We start from the raw sequence: 22,619 nt of genomic DNA on the forward strand, positions 1-22,619 counted from the left end.
AGGTGGTTGTGATGAGAGAGTCATTCTAGCATTTATTTGAGAATTGGATGGTTTATTATGCTCTTGGAGATATTATTTTATTTATATTTTATCATTACTTCTTGTATTGGACCTACATGTTATAATTCTAAGTTGAGTTGCACTTTTTATTTTATAAAGTTATTTAATTATAAAAGTGCATTATAATGAGATGTTATAATGGATGCTTCTAGAAGTTCTTAGTAAGTTCTTAGAAAAGTGAATAAATAGAGGGCTTAGCCTCTCATTTAAAAAACACACTTGATTTAATGATTCTACTACTTTGTCTCTATGAGCATTTGTGGCACCATCTAGGTCTGCAAATATTTAGCATAATCCCTTGAGAACGATACCTCTCAAGAGATTGCATAACTGAGGAAGTGAAAGATCTTCTGAGGGGGTTGCACTTCGGAGATAGTATTCAGCTATCTCAAGCTGAGCATAATTTGTGGCCAAGGGCCAACATCTAGAGGATTTATTTTGAGGAGTTTAATTGCATATCTTAAGGAAGTTTTTACTTCAGTTTTGAAGGGTTGATTGTTGGGGCAAATTGGAATTCTTGTTGCATTTTCACAGTTGGCTATACTCAGAAAATTATCATTTTGGTGGAGAAGAATATTAAGGAGGGGTTCGAAATTGGCAAGAAGAGTAAAGTGTTTTCATCTAGCTTCATTAATATCAATCAGGCAGGGTATTTCGAGCCAGGGTTTGCAGTAAATATTGGAGTTCGAAAATTAGCAGCTGGAGCCATATATTTGACCGAAACTCCTTCCTCGCTGGTTGTTTTTGTGTGAAATCAAGTTTGCAACCCTGCTACAGCCCAGGCGCTCAGATCTGAGCCATTTTCGTCATTAATCAAAGCACTAAAAAAATTCATAAAGAATTTGCAGAGTTGCAGTTTGAAATTCAGTCATACCAGACTTGGGCAAAATTGATTGGAGGTCATTCTGGGGTTTTGCATTTGAGTAACAAAGTATGGCAGTGTTGGCAGGTTGTATAGGGGTAGGTCAAGAACAGATCTGAGGTTGCAATTCGGTCATCATTCAATGAATATCATCGGCATTAATCCAGGTTCTCCTTATTTCGATATAACAATTAGTTGAGTGAATGGGAGTCACAATTGTAATAAGGGTTTGAAATTTTAGTCATTGCTGTCACAGTTATTAAAAAAAAACCAGTCACTGTCTACTTTGCATATTTTAATTAAAGTCTATTGTATGTAACAAACATTAAAGAGCAATTAAAACAATGAGGACTCTTTGCATTGCATCCTTGGTAGAAGATAGATAGTGCCAACTTCATAAAAATCTGAAGTACAAATCAGATTGCTTGCCAAGTGTTTGATGAAATTGTTTGGTACATATTCAATATTTTATATTGCACAATTCAGACTACATGCCAAGTGTTTGACATAATTGCATAGTTCAGTATTAGTAGTTTTTAGTGACCTTTGAGTAAGGGTCATTATATTTTGGGTGAAAGGAGTCTCCATCCCTTTAAAGGAATAACTTCTTGATGTTTCAATTTTTACAAATGTTTCAGGTAAGGTTGACGAGTTCAGCCAGAAAGATAGGGCGTGTTGCAGTTTGAAGGAAAAAAGTATGGTGTAATGCAAGAAGCTGGGGACTTAAATGGAGCATTTTTCTTCACCCATGTTGCAGAGCTTTAATCTCTATCTTCAGTTTTGACAAGTATTCCAACTAGGTTTTAGGGCTCTATGTCTCAGCTTCCACCTCTTTTCAATAATCATATGCACATACAGATAACTGTAGGCATTTGTTTGATTAAGTCCCACTAGGAATTCAGAAAGCCTGGATTTACAATCTTGCCAATACCCAGTCCGGATGACTTCAAAATTGTCATAAATCTGCAAGATATGGTGTGCACAGTATCAAAATTGTTGTACAGATGTTTTTATATATAAGGCTTATAAAAGTATGGTTGTGATTTTTCTAGATGTAGGCATATATGTGAAGCCGTTAATGCTTTTCTTATCTCATTATAACCCAGTCATGCCTTGGTTAAGGCAAGTTAGCACAGTTTCTGATTTTTACGTTATATGAATATCCCATTTATAGTCTTTCGGAAAGGCCCCATTAATAAGATCTATTTATTAGCTTAAAGTAGAACACCTGTTGAACAATTGATTTCAATTGATTTCCACGTTTGCTGACTCAATTCAATGTGCAATTTCAAAAGGCTTCAAGCCAACAAATCCCTTCTATTCTTAATCACACTTACTACCTCATGCACGGAAAAGGACTTGTGTTGAACTTTGCAAGTTACGTGGTTATAATGAATTTTCTATGAGCATCCTAAGAATATCATTGTTTTGGACATACAAGATACATTTACATGTACATAATTATATCAAATATTTTTAAGTAGCATGAATGTTACATGATTCCAATATTCAGCTAAAACTCGAGATGGGCATTTTATACATAAAACAAACTCCTTTCATGGAAAACCTCACCAACCAAGTCGCATGCTCTGCTCCTGTTGCTGCGTATTACCCATCATCCAAAATACAAACAGCACATGACTACTTGTAAGCAGCTTGGAGCATTTTGACCTTCTGATTTCGCAGTTGAGTGTAAAATTGTTTTCTAGGTATGAAAGAAGAGAGTGGCAAGTTGGAATAGGGCTCTAAGATAAAAGTAATAAAAGATTAACAAATCTCATACCACTGTTCATACTCTGCAACCTCCTACAGTTGGGTTTCAACAGCCATCACTGCTCTAGCAGACTTTCCATGCATCTAGATTATAACCTTCACCTTGAACTTCCACATTGTCCACAAACAAACAACCTGTCATGTCAAGGTATTTGGTGTTGCCATATTTTATGTAAAAAAAATTCATGTATAGATTTGGTTCGAAAAGAAACTTTCCAGTGCCAGTTGTATCTGCATGTTCAATCTGCTATTATGTATTTTCTCCTATATTAATATTTATGCATCAAACCTAGGTTTTATACAAGGAAAAAACATCATTATAGACCTTGTAACAGCAGAAATGATATATTTCCAAAGATAATAGGAATTACAATAGCAGAAACACTCTGTTGTATGCTAAACTTTTCTCAGTTTATTGTTCTTTCCTTTGTGAAATTTCAAACAAAACGAGGTAATTAATATTACACATGGATACATAATAAATATATGTAGCAGCAGATACTAATCTCTTTGCAAGCACAAATACATGAGGTGGATGCACTTCATCTGGCAAGTACAGTCCCTGAATATTGGGCAACAGTTCAAAGAATAATCTTCACTTCTACAAGTGAAAACTATCACCAAAAAAATTCATCAACAAAGGTTCGGATTCAAATTGTTTACGTTACAATTATACAATTGACTAGAGATGGAAAAATCAGCTAGAGATGGATAATGGCTCAATATTAACAACCCATTTACTAAATTTTAAACCTATGACTGTCTTCCTAGAGTCTTTTTGTGTGCATCTTTAATGACCATTTGTACTAGATTTGAGTGATTGACTCAATTTCTTCATTTCGATTAAAAATTTAGGCTAAGCTCCAATTTTAGAAAACCTTAAAGAAATCTACAGAAATTGAAAAAAGAAAACAATTAAGAAAATATGGGTGTAGAGTTCAATCTGGTCTGCAACAATCTTCACCATATTCATCAATTATTGTAATTACAAGGCTATTGACAAACATACAAACAGAAAAAATAATATATTATGGAAGAATTATGCCTAAAATTAAGAAAAATGAAAAGATTCCTTAAATAAAAAATGCCTAAAATTAAATAGAATGGGAAATATATATGTAAACCTAAGCCACAAAATACAACCTATACTTTGCAACAGCAGCACAAGACGTGGTACATCAAACAGACTGCAACATGAAGAAAGTGACAATGTGCAATAGATATGCCAATTCATGCGATCATTCAAGGATCTAATCTTAGCTAATCTATAGTGATATTTATATTAGTAAAGAATATTTATAAGTATATACTAATTGCTATCTGATGGTAAAATTACAAGAATCGTGATTGCAAGAGAGAAAATCATAGTTTGTTTAGCTAGACAAAAGGACATTAAAAGCTAAGATTAAAAACTAGGACCCTCAATATTTTAATGAAAGGCCCTTGTCACTCTTCATGGCCTTGTGTACCGTGACCTCTACCTATACCTTGTATTCTCATATTTGCATCAAACAGACTGCAACATGAAGAAAGTGACAATGGCCTACAAGACAACATGCTTCAAAGATGCCAAGTCACATGGTCATTCAAGGATCTAATCTTAGCCAATGTTATAATGATATTTATGTTAATAATGAGAATTTATAAATTAAGTGTAATGGTTACTATTTGATGGTACAATTACAAAAATCATGACTGCAAGATACGAAAACATAGCGGACAAAACCTGATTAAAAGCTACAATAAACTAGGGCCCTCATACTTGAATAAATGTCCTTGTAATTCTTCATGGCCTTTCATGCCATGACCTCTACCTCTACTGTGTATCTCATACTTGTTCAAATTATAAAATCTACCTCCTCCACCTTTGCCTCCAAAATCCTAAGTAAAAAGGTCACTATGATAGCATGAAGAAAGCCCTAGAAAATATTTAGAGAGTTGCAACCTCTACAAACCATGGCCTTGATAACCACTATCATTGCCATTTTTATAAAGCCCCATTGGCAATCTCTTGGATATCATTCTGGTGAATGAGTGAATAAAGAGAACCTTTGAGTGCCTTAGGCATAAATTTTTAATGTGAATCTCATGAACTACTATCATTGCCATTTTTATCAACCCATTTGGCAATCTCTTGGATATCAATCTCATTAATGAGTGAATAAAGAGAACCTTTGAACTCCTTAGGCATAATTATTTTATGTGCTTCAAATTGAACTTGTAGGAGATTTGATGGTCAAGGAAAATGGTTTTTTTCCCACATTCCTAGCCTGTAAGGGATAAAGTGTAGTGCCTCCCTTGGATGCATTTTGTTCCATAATTATTTTGATCCAAGCTATACTATTATGTAATTATCTACATGATGAGATGCATTTGATGATAGTACACTATTTTGGTTGCCAATACCTTAGTTGTGATAGATGGTTAGATTATGTTATTGTTTACAGTTTTCATCATATCTGCATGATGACGCTATTTGATGTGACATAATAATGCCTTATGATGGTATTTGATGTATTTTGTACTATTGATTATACTATCAAAATTATTTTATTGGATTCCCTATTACATGATGCCTTATATGATGTTGGATATTTTAATTATTGACTTCCACTGTGTTATGCTCATATTGTCATAAATGTCAATTTCAATACTTTATATTTAAATGAAATGATTAAATGAAATGCAATGTTTATTTTAGTGATACGTACACTGCAGAATAGAAAATAGAACAACCAATGTTACAATAGTCTTTACGAGTCACTACAACATCAATGTTCTATTAGGCATTCTATTGTTAGTAGATGTGCTTCGGCTATTTATATTGTGAGCAGCTATACTTGATGTTCACGTGTTTTTGTGAACAAGAACCAATCTCCATCTACTTGAGTTGTAGAATTTAAGTGTTTTTTAATCTCTGACGGTGGGATAGGAGATAGTTTCACGAGCCTTTCATATTTGAAACGAAAATGCCCATGGATGGCATATCCTTAATTGATTTATTATCCCTCTAGTATGTGTCGATAAATCCAAATATCATAATACATATTATGTTATACCTATGAACATGTTTGTGCATTTAGAGTTTTGCAACTGTGACAGATGATCTAGAATTAAATGTTGATTTTATTGTTTTAGCTTTACTTTTATTTCCCAACTAGTTAGCCACAACTGAATCTTGTTATATTGGAATTGATTTAATTGATTTTCTAGAAGTTATAGGTAATTTTATTTAAGTGGCTTTTATCTTAAATGCCCTTTTTTGTAAAAAGTGCTTTTAGCTGGAAATAAGAGTTCTTTTACTAACTTTTTACTTTTGGCTTTTAGCTTTTAGCTAAATTGGAATTTTGCTCCAAAATCAAATTTTCTTCTTGTTGTGTTTGATATGTGCATCGGATCTTTGTGGATAGCAGCTTGTTTGATCCTTTTTGCGATTCCTCAACTTTTTGCAGAGTTGTTCGTATTTTTGTGCAAGTTTAGTTCTCTCATTTCCTGGTTTTTCTCCATTGGTGAGAGGTAGGGCATCTTGTAACTTTCAATTTGCTCCATGAATTCGAATGAAATATGTTGCAATATTTTAGCAGGTTGAGAATTAGCATTTTTCCATGATATCTATTTAATTTTATCAACCCATTGGGTTTATATGAGCCATTGCATTCTCTCATTTTGTAATTTGGGGTTAAGTGTTATGCTGCAAAATTTTCTGTGAGTGCTCAAATCAGGGATTTTTGTGTATGGATGTGTTGTTGGGTACCGAAGGGTAAATGGGTTTTCTTTTCATAGGTTTATTGGAAGTTTGATTTTTAGGGGATTTTTGGGGTTGAATTATTGTGTGCTTCCCAAAATTATCATTTGGCATGTTCAAAATAATTTAAACATTGGGTTGGAATGTCCTCCATCTTTGCAACCATTGTATGGTTTTACTTTGTCATTTTTGGATTTGTGTTCAAAACCATACCCCTAGCAAAGTGCCCAATTGAGTATGTTGTGAGCACCTGTAATTGCATTTTCCTTCCTTATGGTCTTTCCCGAATGCTTAATTTATGATCACATTTGGAGTTCATGATGTCAATGTTTGAGACTGCATCATGATCACATTGAGTGGTCATGTTGGGATCCCAAGGGACCCATACTCTTGGTTTGAGAACAATGGAGTTACCTTGCTTATTATGGTTTTTCGACTGGACAACAAAGTAGCTCTAAGGTAACCTTGCTAGTGTCCTTAATAATAACTGATAACCTAAAACAACTAATGGGGTAAAACATCATATAATACTTATTGTTGTTAAATCTTGAGCCCAAAAAATAAAGATGATAAACAGCAATAAAGAAATCATAAAAGAGAAACAATGAACACCAAAAGCTATCCTAGGAAAACCCTTCTAGAATGAAGGGAAAAGCCCAACCACACAACAAAAATCATTTTATTGATCATTAAAATATTCAAGTCTACAATGCCCAGCACTTGATGCGATATATATAACTTACGGAGAGAATCTTCACATATCAACCGAAGGTCTCACCAATTTCCCAAAACATGCCTCTTAATTACAACTCTTCGTATTTTCATGCCTTAACGCATGTTGAATGACACATGTCATTATGCTTAATGGAACTGTTAAGTATCAAAATTTTGCACCCGATATTGAACTAAATGAGTTCGGTAATTCTAGTATGACATGGGAATCACTTCTACATGGGACATGTGATGAAGTGAGACCTCTAGTTTCTAGGCCAGTTCCTATCAGATGCTTCACTTAAAGCTTGGAAACTTATGAGGGAAAGGGATAGAAAGATATGGAAAAGAAAAAAACTAAACCTATGGTTATGCACCTAAAGTTTGAATCTGTGATATTTAGAGAACTTTTACACTTGAAACAATGAAATAATATTCAAACTCACACGAGTTGCCTAACATATACATGCACATAAATATTTTGCAGAAAGGTTGAAATGGATATTAGCTCAATAAAGGAAAAGGAATCTTTTACAATAGAGAGCACATTACTTTTTCTATACACAACCTGCAACCTATGCCATATATTTTATCACAGAATGGGTACAAAAGTGAGACAAAACTAAAAGGAAAATAAGGCTTTCACTAACAATTTGATCAAATCACACAAACACAATTCTACAAATGACAAGAAGATGATAAGAATTATGCCAAAATAGTCTCCAAGGTAGCTTCTGAATATCATAAACTGAGTTACAGAATCATGTAAAAATATGCCCAAAGGATAGAAAAATCACTAAGAGCCCAAATTGCATAAGAGAGAACTCCTTCTCATTTAAAAATGAGAAGTATATATCAACTTTCAAACTAAACAACATATCCATAAAATTAGGAAGTGTAGGTCGGATAGAATCAAAAACCCCTGAAAATAAGCCTTTTAACCACTCCAAAAGACCTCCAATCAATGTCAAACTGTTACTCCTATTGGGTGGATATTTTGCAACTGACAGTTTTGAGTAAAAATTCAGTCGCAAAATAGGATGACCAGCCACAACGTGTGAGACGGAGTCTCTCCTACCTTAAAGGGAAGGCTCCTCCTTCTCACTATTCTTTGGATCAACTCAAGGTAAGCAAGAAGTCGAGAGATTTTATAAAATGGGTGTTACCAATATCCTTTCTTCTTAACTTTCAAAAAAGAATCCACTTACTCATGGAGCAAATAATGGACAGGGTGAATCTCTAACTACACTTCTATCAAGAGCTGGAAACAATGATATTGATAAACCTTCACTAAAAGGCTAGCTAAAAATGTACCAGTTTGGCTCAAGTCCAATCCTACTTCTATATGAAAAGCTTTACAATTAGGGCACAAAGACTCCTAATAGTAAGAATACTTAGCTATTTTGTGAATTAAGAAGAAAATATAAGCTACAGACAAAGCTTATAGCTATACACTTTCACAATTGCTCCTAGTCAAAGCTCTGGCTTCAATTGTTTCTTAACTCTTTTCAATTCAATTCACTAAAACAATTACCAATAACACAAGACAATATGAATCAAAGACAACTTGGATGAATCATAAACAAAGCTTACAATTCACACAAATAACAATCTCACTTAATCAAAGTTAAGTCTCGAATGCTCCTTTGTATTCACTTTCTCTCAAAATGGTGCTTACACAAACAAAGTTTTGCTAGCACAATTTCTCTAGAGCTCTCTTGCATAAAGATAATGATGATTTTACAATGGGAGGGCACTCCTTTATATAGGCACAGGAGTTGAGAAAAAGATGGAGGAAAAAATAGGAACAACTCAACCAACTTTGACTTAGTCTAACTATAGAAAACAAAGGGTTACATGCAACTCGCATTACATCCTTTTACATACATGTAACTTGCATTACATGTAATTATGCTTTTTCATGTAATGCGTTCTTCTACAACTACTAACATGAAACAAAACAACAATCTTAGAGATTGTTTCTCAATGCCTTGAATTTGACAATGATGTCATGCACTGTGGGAAGATCTGCAATTTCCATCGTCTTCGATATTGCTTCAACTCTTACTGCATTTTCATATGCTGATTGCATAACTTTGAAATTTTCTATTGTAGTATTTAACAAGAGTTTTGTCAAAGATTTATACAAAACAAACTTGTTCATCATGTGCGAATCAAAATCTTCAGAATCTACATCAGCATTAATCCTGATTGTATATTTGGAAGTCACTCTCTCTTCTGTCAAAAGATTACCAAAATCCTCAGTAACACGATATCCCATCTGTTCCAAATCACAAGTAACATTTGTCTCAACTGCTTGACAATCTCCCAAGGCCACCTGCAACTTTGTAATCAGCTTCCTTAATGTCTCCTCCTTATAACCAATGAGCCCTTAAAATTTGAAGAACATCTCACATGATGCAAGAATATCACATGAGATCATAGCATCCAGACCAAATTTTATCATTTCATCCCAATCATCAAGGATTTCTTTTAGGTTATCTGCTTCCAGAGTCAAAGAAAAAATCAAGTTTTGTTCCATTTCATTCATATATTTGACATGCTTAAGAATTGCAAATGTCTCTATGATAGCTCGAACTCCTTCAGAAATGATTTCTTGTATCCAAAACTTGGTAGCTTCAATTAACCTTTTCTCTTTAGATGTTTGAGATATAACAACACTCTGAGAAGATTGTTTCTGGATAACCTCATTTAAACAAGAGATCTCCTATTTTAATTGATTCTTCTTTTCCCAAAGTTTATGATTGCTTTTCGATACATTTGTCAATGCATCTTGAGCATCTTGCAAATAATCCAAACGAGATTGCTTTCCAACTTCAACTTTAGTAAACTTGTAGTCAAAACAAGTAAGTTCTTCAACAGGTTTATCTACCAAAGGCTCAGCTATCTCGACAAATTTGGTTTTATCATAATCAACTAAAATTCTAGAAACAATCTTATCTTTCAAACATTTGGATTTAGTCTTCTTCACAGGAAGATTTTCAGGAGAAACAACCACTTTCCTTCTCTTTGTTGTTATTCTACTTAACTATGCAAACAGGCTGAAAATTTCATTTACAGAAGTAGGCATAGTAGAGACCATTGCCATTGATCCAGATTGTATATCTATAGTGACTAAACATGATTCAATCTGTACCGGTGAAGGCATGGGAACATGTTGAGAAGACTCTATCATGAAGAGTTTAAATCCTATCAAAGATGTATCAAGTTGGAAAACTTGACCACTGGTAAGAGTCAAAAAATCTTCAAACACATTTGCTAAGTGATCATATTGTTCATGTGCAAGAACACGAGGAGCAGCAGATGAAATAGGAAGAGTCGTGGTGTTAACCTCTGAGACTAGAATGGAATGAGTGAAAACAGTAAAAAATGAATCTACATCGTGATCAACCTCCTGCAAAAAGGGTTATTCATGTATAAAAGACATACAAGCTTGTGCAAGCTTTGGAAGAGATGTGATCATGATTTCTCCTTCTTCATCTGAAACTTCTTTATCATATTTTGTTTCCAAATCCTCTTCTGATTCTACCACTGATTCTTGAATTGACTCAGGAACTTGAGATGTTTTACTTCCTTTTCCACCCTTCAATTTGAATTTGAGGGAACTCTTGGCATTTGAAGATGAGACACCATCTTTCCCTATAATCTCCAGTTGTGATTTCCTACTAGGAGGACCAAAACTTCCACAATCCAAGCCCATCTTAGGATTTACTCTTTTAAGGCCTTTACTTTTCAACCATTTGTTAGTGTTCACTAGGATGGATTGAAACCTATCCATGATAGATGTACCTTCCTTTTGTTGCCATTGAATAGGAAAAGGACACTTCTTATCAAAGCCAGCTTGATGAAATTCTGAATCAAAGACGTCGCCATCATCTTCAACTTGAAAATCTGAAGGGATTTCCAATATATTAAGATCAATTATTTGCTGCTAATCTACAATAATCCATCTTCATGATGTCAAGTTCTATTCTTATATCAATCCAAATGTCCTCAATGCGATGAACATGAGTATAGGCTCTTTTTATCTGAGAATTCATCTCTTAATAATCAAAATCAAATCTGGCATTGAACTTTTTCAATGTAATCAACTACAATTCTACTTCCATATTCTTTGCTTTACAATTGAATAATTGTCAATAGCCAAAGGCTTAGCTGAGGTAATGCCAAATCTGGGCCTATGTGAAGCATGCTGATCACTCTGCATGTCCATGAGTTATCTAGCTAGCTCCATCAGGATGATTTGATCTGTAGCATACCTAGGTAAGGTATACGGCTCTCCTTTGAAATATCCAACTCTCAAGTATGTGAAAGTGGGAAACTGAAGAAAAATGCAGTCATACTAGTTCACCTTCTCCCATGCTGCATCAAATACTCTCTTGATGGACAACTGCTTATCAAACAAGCTCCTGAAATGTCCAAAGAAGGCATCTTGGACTCTTCTGTAGTGGAATTTACTATTTGCCAAAGTGATTTGGTCATAGTAATCCCAAATAGGAACTTGAAGATGATCTCCTTTGGTAGAAAGACCAGAGAAAGATCCCACAGCAACAACGATGTAGACTAAATAAGAATTCATATAGAAAGGTGTTGATGTTCCCACATTACATATCTGCTGGTAGAGTGCAGTACTGATAAGTTCTCCCCAAAAGATGTGTTCTATATTCTCCATAATTTGAAACATAAACTTATACATCCACGACTCAAAATCAGAAGAATCTTTTAGGCCACAAATCCTACTGAGAAGGATGATGAGATCCTTGTACTCTTGTTTGAAATTTGACCGATGAACAGTCTTTGGCCATTTGGAGAAATTGTTTCTTTTATTGTCTAACCAGTAAAAGTTGACATACTTCTGATAATAACTCTTTTGCTCATTCCAACAAGCCAATGATGATCCTTTAGTCAAATCAGCATATTCTGATTTACGCAGAACTTTGAAGATTTTCTCTATAATCTTAGGATCAAGGCTAATGATAACCTTGCCATCAACATCTTTAATAGTCTTCTTCTTGGGAGTAAAACACCATGCACATCCATAAACAAAGCCAAGTTCTATAGCTGCCATAAGAAATGTGGATACCAAATGAATGTTGCTTCTCCTAATGTGCTTCATTTCATGACTAGTCGGGGCTTCAATTCTTTGTAGAAAATCAGCCATGTCTACATGACCAATCTTCATGTCCAACACGTTATCCAAAACAGATGTGACTGAAGAAGGAGCTACATGAGCCAATTCTTTATCATATTGATATTTCATTTTGCCTTTGGACTTGGACGGCGAGGACATATCTTGTGCTTGTGCTGCAACACAAAAATCTCAAAACATAAATACATCATCAGAAGGAACCTCCATACAAGTGAATTCCGGATCAGCAATGAAGATTCAAAAAATGGATTGGAGACTTCATAAACCCAACAAAGTAACCTCAAAGAGAAAGCATATGCATATCCAATGGCACGGAAAGCAAAATCTAATGATATGAAAGTGTGAAAGTGGAATATGAAATGAAATGGAATGAAATCAAAATGTGTGAAGGTGAAATGCATGATAATGCGTGCAAAGTGAAAGTTGCTAATTTCAAAAGTGACTTAGCATTTTCAAGGGTTTATTGTATGAAAAATGAGTACATGTAAATGTAATATGTAACAGGAGGTGGAGGGTGAAATGAGATGCAAACGCGAGTGAAGGATACACTTTACACGTATGTGCGAATGAAAGTCAAAATGTAAAACATGGAATGAGGCGAAAACATGTATTTACTCATGTAAGCGCAAATGCATATGAAGAGGCAAAAATGAAAAAATGGAGGTGAAATAATGAGTTTTATAGTCACTTTTTGGGAAAAAGAGAAGTCAAAGTACACGGGAAGCGAAAGTGACATTTTTTTGACTTTCCAAAATGTGACTTTGAATCAAAATCGGACCTTTTGGATGCAATTATACATAAAACATTTCCTGTAATCGTTTCATGCGAATGGAAGTGAAAAGTGAGATGGGTGAAAATAGAAGCGAAAAATGGGATTACATGCATGTGCGGATGGCAAATGAGATGGAAAACATGTAATCGCATTTTATTGAGTAAGAGATGAAGTCTCATGACATGGAAATGGAATGTGAAAGATGGCAATGCTTTTGCATGAAATGAAGCAAAAACAAGATTTTGGAAAAAAACTTGTAACTTCTCCAAGTGGAGAAAAATCGGCAAGCAAGCACAAAATACAAAATGCAAAAAAAACAACGTACCTTTGGAAAATAACTCAAACATGCCAAGATCCAATGCACTTCAAAACTCAAATTCAAAATTTGGACTTGGGAAAGAACCAAAAACATGAAAATGAATGAAAACTTCATATTTAAAGAGAAAATGCACTTTCCATGACAAAAATCTTCACAAATGGCAATCATCTGATAATTTCATGCATAAAATCAGCAAAAGATAAGCATGAATTAAATTACAAGAAGGAAGAAGTCCACTTACATGCCAAATATGAAGGAAAAAGATGCTCCAATGTTTGAAAAATTCTTCAAAAATGGTGAGACCTTTTCCAATCTTGCAAATTTGAATGGGAGAGGGAAGCAAACAAGGAGAAATTGTTGCAATATGCCAAAATGTGCCCAAAAACCTCTCCATATTCAAACGTTTTTAAAGATATAAACTCATGGGACATTTTTAGAAAAATCGTGTTTCGCCATGAATCTCCAAGTAAAACGTTTTGGTGTTTAAACATCAAAATGTGAATCAATATTCAATGTAATCACCCAAAAAGAGCAAATCGATTCATGTTCATGCAAAAACATTGATTAAAAATGAAAATTTTTGGAGTTTTCTACAAAAACGTGCCCTAGATTTGGACTTTGAAAAACAATTTTCAACTTATTAAATCCATCTTTGATGCAAGCAAACTCATCACCAAGCCAAAACGCCTTGAATGAAGAAGATTTTGTGCAAATCCATGAAGAAAAAAACAAGATATGGCCAAAATCAGGTTCTTGAGGAGCAAGTGCATGTTCTTCTCTCAAAATTAGACTTTTTGATGGACATTACACATTTTAAAATATGTCTTCCTCCAAAATCAGACTTTGGAGTCATATGCATATTTTAAAATACGCCTACAAGTGAAATCGCACTTTTTGGAGTGCATAGCATATTCTAAAATGTGCTCATAGGTAAAATTGGACCTTTTGAGGTCACTTGCACATTTTAAAGCGTATCTCACCTTTTTGATGCTTAGGCATAAAAACTTGACTTTTCATGTCATACCATCAAAAAGGCCCACTTATTGTGAACTTTTGATGCAATGGCATGAAAAGTTTCCTCCAAAGTAAATTTTATATGCAATGGCATGTAAAGAGTCCACTTTTCATAGTTTTTACATGCAATTGCATATAAAATGTCCACTTTTGGAGCCTTTTAGTCATGTAATTCACTTAAAATTTATAAAGTTGTCACCAAATGGGTCAAAAACAATATTCATTTATCATATTATTAAATATAACACATAAACATCATTTTAAAGTGACATTTAAATAAGTATTTGATTTTTAAAACCAAAAATTTTATATGAAACTATATAGTTATATAGTTACTTTAAGTGAAAAATTTAAAAGTAACTCGACTTAAAATTATAACATAAAGTGCACTATAGTCACTTTAAGTAATTTAAAGTAAAATTAACTTTAAAACATAACAAAAAGTGAGTATAATGTTATATTTTTCAAAAAGTGAATGTTAAATTGAAAATATAACATCATATTTTTAATTTGTGCTATTGCACCTAAAATGTCCACTTTTGAGGCACTAAAACGGGCATAACTCTTGACTAGCAACTCCGATTGACCTCTAGGTTAGACCGAATCGAAGGAAAAATCGAAAGGCATGACATGAGCAAAACCAAAGGACTAAAAACAAACAAACACAAACTCAAAAGAAAAGAACAGACTATGAAGGCTTCAAAAATAAGCAAAGGCTCGACAGAAAGCAAAATGAAAAGGACTTAATGAAGGCCTTCAGTAAAACAATTTGATATACGAATTAAAATGGATTAATCAATCAACATTAAACAATTGAATATCAAATTCAAGCTTAGAGAAATGTGAAACTAGCTTTAAAAAGTTTCATGTTGTTACCAACATTTTGTGGTGAGAAAATGCAAGACAACAACTCCATAATAGTCACATGGTGTCAAGTCAAATGGAACTCCAAAATCTCCACAAATTTCTCCAAAATGACTCAAAAGTCCCCGGTCAAGACTCAAAGTGCAACACCACTTCTAAAACGCATGGCAACAATAAAAGCTCTCCCTTTTCAATTTGAAATTGACTTCAACCCTTCAATACTTGGCAACTAAAAATGCCAACTCTCCTAATGCAATTAAGAATTTGACAATTAGTTTATAAGTTTCAACTACCAAGCTTTAAATTTTACAAATATATATGGTCATAATAAAAGTTATAATAACATTAGTGTTTTAAAATAAGTTTTTTAAATTATATTTATTTTATTAAATGATATTGATAATTCACTTAATAGACATAATTTTAAATAATGTCTTATTAAGTAAATAATATCGATAGTATTTAATAAAATAAAATTATATATATAAAATATATTTTAAGACATTATTATTATAAATTTTATTCCCAAATAACCATAGTATATACTTGTAAAAATTTTACAAAATGGGCATGATGGACCCCAAATCTCAATCAAATTGAAAACAATATATAAAAGTCAAAAGAAGAAGTTAAAATATATTGTTCATTTCTATTTGGTTGATTGATGAAAATGGTTTCCAAGGGTTAGAAAACCCTAGCCGCAGTTTGTGAGGAAAGTTGGAATTCTATGACTGAAATCATGAGCATAATCCTGCCATTTTGCCTACAATTTCACCATAGCTTGGTCTCTTATGTGGAGCTGTTGAAGTTTGCACAAAACTTGGCTCTTTCCATCGTCATTTGAAACCCTTCATTGCAGAAATTATCTAGTCTATTGGCTGAAGTAAGACGTGGCTATTTGTGTGCACCTTTACCACCACTTTGGAATGCCATGACTGAGTCTTCTTGCTTTCACGTAGAGATAGTGTTTATTTGATGATTTCCTAAAGCATTTTGAACCTGATTTTTTGGGCATTTAAATGGCACATTGAATTTTTCTCCTTGTCTTCAAGCTCGAATTTGGTCTTTGACCTCTTCTATATCGGTGCTTGTTATATAATTATTAAACCATCAATTAATAATTAAGCCGCGGCTGCTAATGGTTGCTGACTTTGCTGTTGCTGTGCAATGTAATTGCGAATTCAATGATGCTTGCTTGAAATTCGACATAAAAAATGTTGTCAAGGATGTGCATTCTTGTTTGAAAAGAATTTGAGAGTTGTCAATAGATCTGAAAGTACAACATGGAGATAAGTAATTGCTTATTGCTCTAATTTCTTTTCCCTTTACCGCTCATTGGAGAAAAATGCATGATTTCTTTATTTAAGCACATAATTTTTCCTTCAAATAAAGTTTCATTAGTTATCGACGTGACTTTAGCTGACACAAATTTGATGCTTCACTGCTGTTCTAATGGGGTTTTACCTTTTTCTACTCTAAATAAAAAATATGTTTCATATTTGAAACCCCAGAAGAATTTGGATTTGTTTCTAACACCATTTTTACACAGAACTGCAAAGGCCGTGAGTGTTGGATATTTGTGACACCTCTTGAACTTGATATTGTTGACATACTAGGGTCATTGGAGCACCTATATTTTTGAGTTCTTAATATCCCCTTTAAAACATTCCACCATTAGGCAAACTCTTGATAACTTCTTCTTTGAGTTAATAATAATTCTGCCGCCTAAGAAATATGCTTTTTCTTTTCCATCAATGAAACCATCCTGTCCATGAGCCTCTTTGACTTCTTAGTTTATTGATGAGTGTGTCTCTATTCCTGCTCACATATTTGATTGGTTTATCTATACTCCTTCTGCTAGAAAAAAAATGTCGAATCTATCCCTTCTGTTAATGAAAGAAAAAATCAAATGTGAAAATTCTCTACTATTAAATCTCTACATCCTCCCCTCCTTTATGTAGAATATCTTTTCAAATTTTAAGCTTTCAGTTGCTGATTGTGAAACACTCATTGATTCTTATAATAGATCCCATTCTACATTTTTTGCATTTTCAAACCCGACCTTGGTTAAACATTTGGGTACCTGAAAGTTGCATTATAGATTTGAAGAAATTTGAAGTATTTTCTGCTCAATACTCTTCACAAATTTGAGTATTAGAAACTACATGCACCTAACATGAAAAGATTTGGAATCTTTCCTATCTGTATGCAGTTAATCAACTAAGTTTAGATGATCATGCTTGGCAAGAGAAAAGAAACCTCCATTTTCACATAATATAACCTTTTTTCTCTTCTTGTATGTGTGCTAAATTAATAGCAATGCTTGGAGTCTACTGTCTTTATCAGAGGAGTTTCAGAATCAGCTTCTAGAGGAATCACAATTTCTGATAATATTAGTCATTGCCTTTGCTTTTTTGCTTTTAATGTTGATTAGCATACATTTCTGATCATTTGCTGCTGCAAGCTAAAGGATACGTTTCTTTGGCATCTTGAGGCCATTTGAGTAACTCACCTCATATCCTTTCATGATGTTGGTTAAAGAAATCAGTCTCCTTGCATTTTCTTTTTACCTTTCTTGTATGTACCCCTATCATCCAACTAAGGATATCTGTGAAGTTTTCTTTAGATGCCTGTCCCTACTAAAGACAAACAATATTGTTGCATTGACACTTCCCTTTCTGCTAATGTATATTTGCTTGAGTTTCATGATGCTTTGTATTTTAAATTAGCTTTTTTTTATCCTACCTCTCATGAGCACACCAGGCTCATAACCCTCGTGGGAGCCTACGGTTATATCTGCGTACCTATGAGAGATAAGATTTTGCACAAGAAACAAAAATGTTAGCAATAAAAACTTGATATAATGATGATTGCCTCTTTTCTGGTATATGTTTCTTTTTTATGCAAGTGCATGTCATGACAGTAGTATAGAATGTTTGTCTATGAGGCGAGTTGTTACCATCATTGCTTAGATCCACTGAATCTAACACATCTTTTCTTTGGATGCAGGACTCAGAGATTTGGAGGAAATGCAGTTTGGGGCATCAAGCAAGCAGTATTGGAGTAATGCAATACGACCAGTCATTACAGGCAATGACCGGTGCCCTATGACACTGTCTTTCGATCTCTTTCTTTCATGTTTATGCACTTTTGTAGAATAGAGATAGTAAATTTGAAGGTTACTCTCACAGCCAATTATGTGAGAGAAATTTACTTTCAATATTTCATTTCATTCTATCAGTTGTAAATATCATTTGTATCTATCTTTTGATGAATAATACAAGGAAATTCTTTTGTGAAATGAATGGCATTCATGTACTTTCCACGTCTTCATACTTAAATTTTACACATGTGCAAAATTTTAGTAACAGGAACAATTTAATCATGTGTCCTTTTCAGCTGAAGGTGACTATAACGGTAATAACGTCCATATTTCCAAAGATAAAGATCTCTATCGCAACTACAATCTTCAACACTCCCTCTTAGGCAAAGAGAGATCTTTAGTTGATTAATCACATAAAGCTGCAACCAAAATATCAATAATAAAATCCAATCACATGGATCCTATAAAAATTTCATGGAATCACTCAACATAAAAACCCTACAGGAAACACAAATAGCTTTTGTGATGTTCTCTTGGTATCTCTAAACATGACACTAAGATACCAATTTGCTCATTGCTAATAATCATGGAATCACTTAACATGACAAATTTGTAAGAATGCTAGCTAAGTTTTCAATCACATATTCTATGCACATGAATTGTCATGGAATCACTCAACATGACATTTAACTCCCATCATAGATTCTCTCCACATGATGATCACACCAAGAGCAAAAGAGTTATCATAGTTGATTCTTACAATCTCATTTATTCACACAAGAATAAAATAGGCATAACAAAACAAGACTTAGCTCCATTTAAGTCTCAAATTTTACAAATACCACAAGTATCATAAGCATATATGAGAATGAAGGGGATTCCATAAGCACTCCCTTTTAATTATGAAGTCTCCCTCTGAAGCTAAAATCTCCCTCTAAAGATGAAAAAAACCTCCATTTGTACATTATCTTCCCACTTTTATGAAGATATCAAATCAGTTCAAGGCTGCAGCTAATATTTCCACATAAGTCTTGTCATTTTATCCTAATGTTTCCTAACAGTGCTATACACTATTCCCATTGACGTGATAAATACAAAATATAGATTGCTTAAGGGTTCATATAGTAATAAAAAGTATTGAAGTTTGAATGTAAGAAATCAAACTCCCTTTCATAATCGATGACAATCATTCCAGCTAGTCCAACGGTATGTGCTCCAGATGTAAGTCTTTTGGTCAACTATTATAGTTACTTCCATACCCAGTTCAACGCATGACTTCAATCCCTCTAATGGCTAGGACCCTGACTGCACATTTTTCTATAGGTGTTTATTTTCACCCACAGCTCCATCTTCTTGTCACTTTGCTTCTGACTTTGGATGCACTATTATATGTCGGCATGTAATGTCCCCGTTTTGGAGGTAATTTGATTTAATTAATTAAATTAATTATGTTGTCCAAAATAATGAATATTTTATGAGGATGACTAATTAATTATTTTAATTAAATAAATAAGTGGTATTAATTTAATTATTTATAAAGTTATCAAATAAATAAATATAAAAAGGTAACTTTATATTTAATTAATTTAATAAAGTGACTTGAATTATAAAATATCTTATAAAGTCACTTAATAAATAAAATAAAATAATGTTCTAGAAGTTTCTGGAGAAAGTGGAGAAAAAGGATAAATAGGCATCTTCGGCTTCATTCTCACTATCCAGATTTATCGTTGTTGATGTTGATGTTTGATGGTTGTGGAGCCTAGGGCTTTTGCAATTGTCTTTGGCCTCTGAGAATGAAAACTCTCAATTGGTGTGCAATTTTGAGGGTGTGAAATATCACTTGAATTATTGCAACTGGGAGAAAGTTACTTCAGACTTTCTATTTGAGCTCCATTGTTAAAACTTAGTGGCCTTTGGCCAAGTTTCTTGTATGATTCGATTTAGGGCTTTGAGGAGACATTTTGGTGTTAAGTCTTCCACAAATTTGGCATGAAGGAGTTCCATTGCATGCTCAGATTTCCAGAACTTCTATCTTCATATCAGCTTGTGTGAGAGGTTCAATTTTGCTCATAGACACTTCATCTTGGGACAATTTCATCTCGGAGTAGAGCCACTTCATATTAGAGGTCTAGGCAATCTTGTTGGAGGCTTTGTTGGCAACCAAGAGGCTGCATATTATTTTATATCTGCCATTGCTTCGAAAACAGGGGTGGCAGCATAGGTGGCTCGATTTGGGTTCATGAGGTCTTCATCTTCTGACATAATGCTTGCTTCACTATTGGAGACTCAAGTCAACTCCAAGCTACAGGTTCCTTGAAGATTTCATGCTATCTACGTGTCATTTAGATGCATTTTATAGAGCTGTTGTAGGTAGACAATATAATCAGACTTTGGCATTTTCAGTTGGGTCATGTTGTAAGCCAAGAGTCTTGGCATTTCCATGAAAACTTGTGTAGGAAATTGCATTTCAATAAGACATCATCTTTGGGAAGTCTCACATAGTTGTAATGTTCATTTGAATGTGATATGAAGATGTATACCAACTATTTGACAAATTGTCAATGGCTATAGATGTTCTTATCAACATATAGGTTGCATACCAACTATTTGCTAAAATTATCAGTTGGCTGTAGGTGCATTTTTTGCATTTAGAAGGCATAAATGAGCATTTTTAAAGATGGAATTGAGTCATTGATGCTTCTAGGTTAGAGTTTATGTATTGTAGTTTAATTTCTAAGTGTTTGGAGTACTTTGGTTTCTTCTACAAGCATTTATATCAGTTTGATCACATAAACCAGCAAGCTAGGAGGTTACAAGTGAATTGTTTGACAATATTCCTTGAGTTCCTTATCAGCACTTTGAGATCAAACTTGAGTAGGGTCAATACAGTGATGATATCAGAGGTAAATCAAGCCATCCTGATGGTTTAGAAATCACACGTAGCCACCTGAGGTTGACTCTCACAGATTTTACACTCGCAGGTGAGCTAGGTTTGACAGGGAACAAGATTTTGACAGGCAGCTAGACACCATGGGTGACAGGCAAGAGCATAGCCCACCAAGAGACAATAGGAATGAGGATCAAGAAACAAGGGAATTTTTCAGAGCAATGGTTATAGGACAAGAGCGGATGGCTAAGGCTTTGCAAGCACCCACCATCGTGGTTGAGCGCATGAACACACAGGACAGACGGAATCAGGAGCAAGGGGATAACAGGAGTGCAATGGGATCACCTAGAGTTCATAGAACACTTTCCAAAATAGCAGATAGACCTACACGACCCAACTTCTTGAGAGAAGAACGTGTAGTAGAAGAGAATGTTGAAGATGTTGAGGGGCCTACCTTTGCTGATGTATATATGGCTACTCATGATGAATGGCAATGATTGACACCAGGAGCTCGAGTGCTCATGCATTTTAATCATTTTGTACAAACGATGATGGACTACTACAGGTCCTGACAGGAGAGGAGACCTCAGAATCAGAATAAGGATCTCAAGCAGTAATAAGCTTACATTACCTATATTTGATGGAAGTGGCAAATCTACTGCATAGTCATGGATTCATAAGTTGGATACTTTCTTGGCTCTTCGACCCATGACAGAAGAGGAAGCCATCAAGTTTGCCACTTTGCACCTGGAAGGAGCAGCACACGAATAGTGGTGTCATGGGTTGGTTACATCGCAGCATAAACAGATTACATCTTATCAAGAGTTTGTGGATAGATTGGTGGAATGCTTTGACAAGAAAGACCCTGAATCATACTTTAGAGATTTGGCTCAACCCAAGCAAGTTGGGAGTTTGGAGAACTACATTGGGGACTTTCAGAGATTGTTAGTAATGGTTCCCAATATCTCAGAGAGATGACTGGTGGTGTTATTCATGGAGGGCTTATTAGAGCCAATGAGAGGATGGATAAAAGCCTTTCATCCTCCTACTCTTCAGGAGGCAATGAAGAAGGCTAGGAGCATGGAGTTTGCAGCACCAAAGAGTAAGAGCTTGCATAAGGAAATCCCTTCAACAAGAAATGAGACTCCCCAACAATCAGACAAGAAAAAGAAATGAGCACCTGTGATGGATGAGAAGACACGAGAAGAGTTGAGGAAGAAGAAGTTATGCTATTGGTGCAAGGAGCCTTACAAAAAGGATCATGATTTCCCTTTGAGGCTGAAGAGCAAGGAAAATCGTTTCATGTGGGCATACTTTGAGGACTCTAATTCTGATG

The 22,619-nt window shown here is 34.3% G+C and overlaps 2 long non-coding RNA genes across 3 annotated transcripts in view; one reads left to right on the top strand and one right to left on the bottom strand.

The window, feature by feature from the left end:
• LOC149533562 (uncharacterized) overlaps window positions 1-22,619 on the bottom strand; it is a 68,502-nt gene that overhangs the window by 28,939 nt on the left and 16,944 nt on the right. The window lies entirely within an intron of this gene.
• LOC149533563 (uncharacterized) lies at window positions 285-18,591 on the top strand. 2 transcript variants are annotated; one of them, XR_016356960.1, is made up of 4 exons: window positions 285-1,089; window positions 1,561-1,709; window positions 6,148-6,211; window positions 18,300-18,591. It is a non-coding gene; the product is annotated as an uncharacterized LOC149533563 (long non-coding RNA). The 2 variants fall into 2 exon arrangements; XR_016356961.1 differs by lacking the exon at window positions 6,148-6,211.

The sequence above is a fragment of the Cupressus sempervirens genome, chromosome 10, assembly GCF_028749045.1.
Source record: "Cupressus sempervirens isolate cs-2001-9-10 chromosome 10, ASM2874904v1, whole genome shotgun sequence".
In the NCBI taxonomy this organism is placed as follows: Eukaryota; Viridiplantae; Streptophyta; class Pinopsida; order Cupressales; family Cupressaceae; genus Cupressus; species Cupressus sempervirens.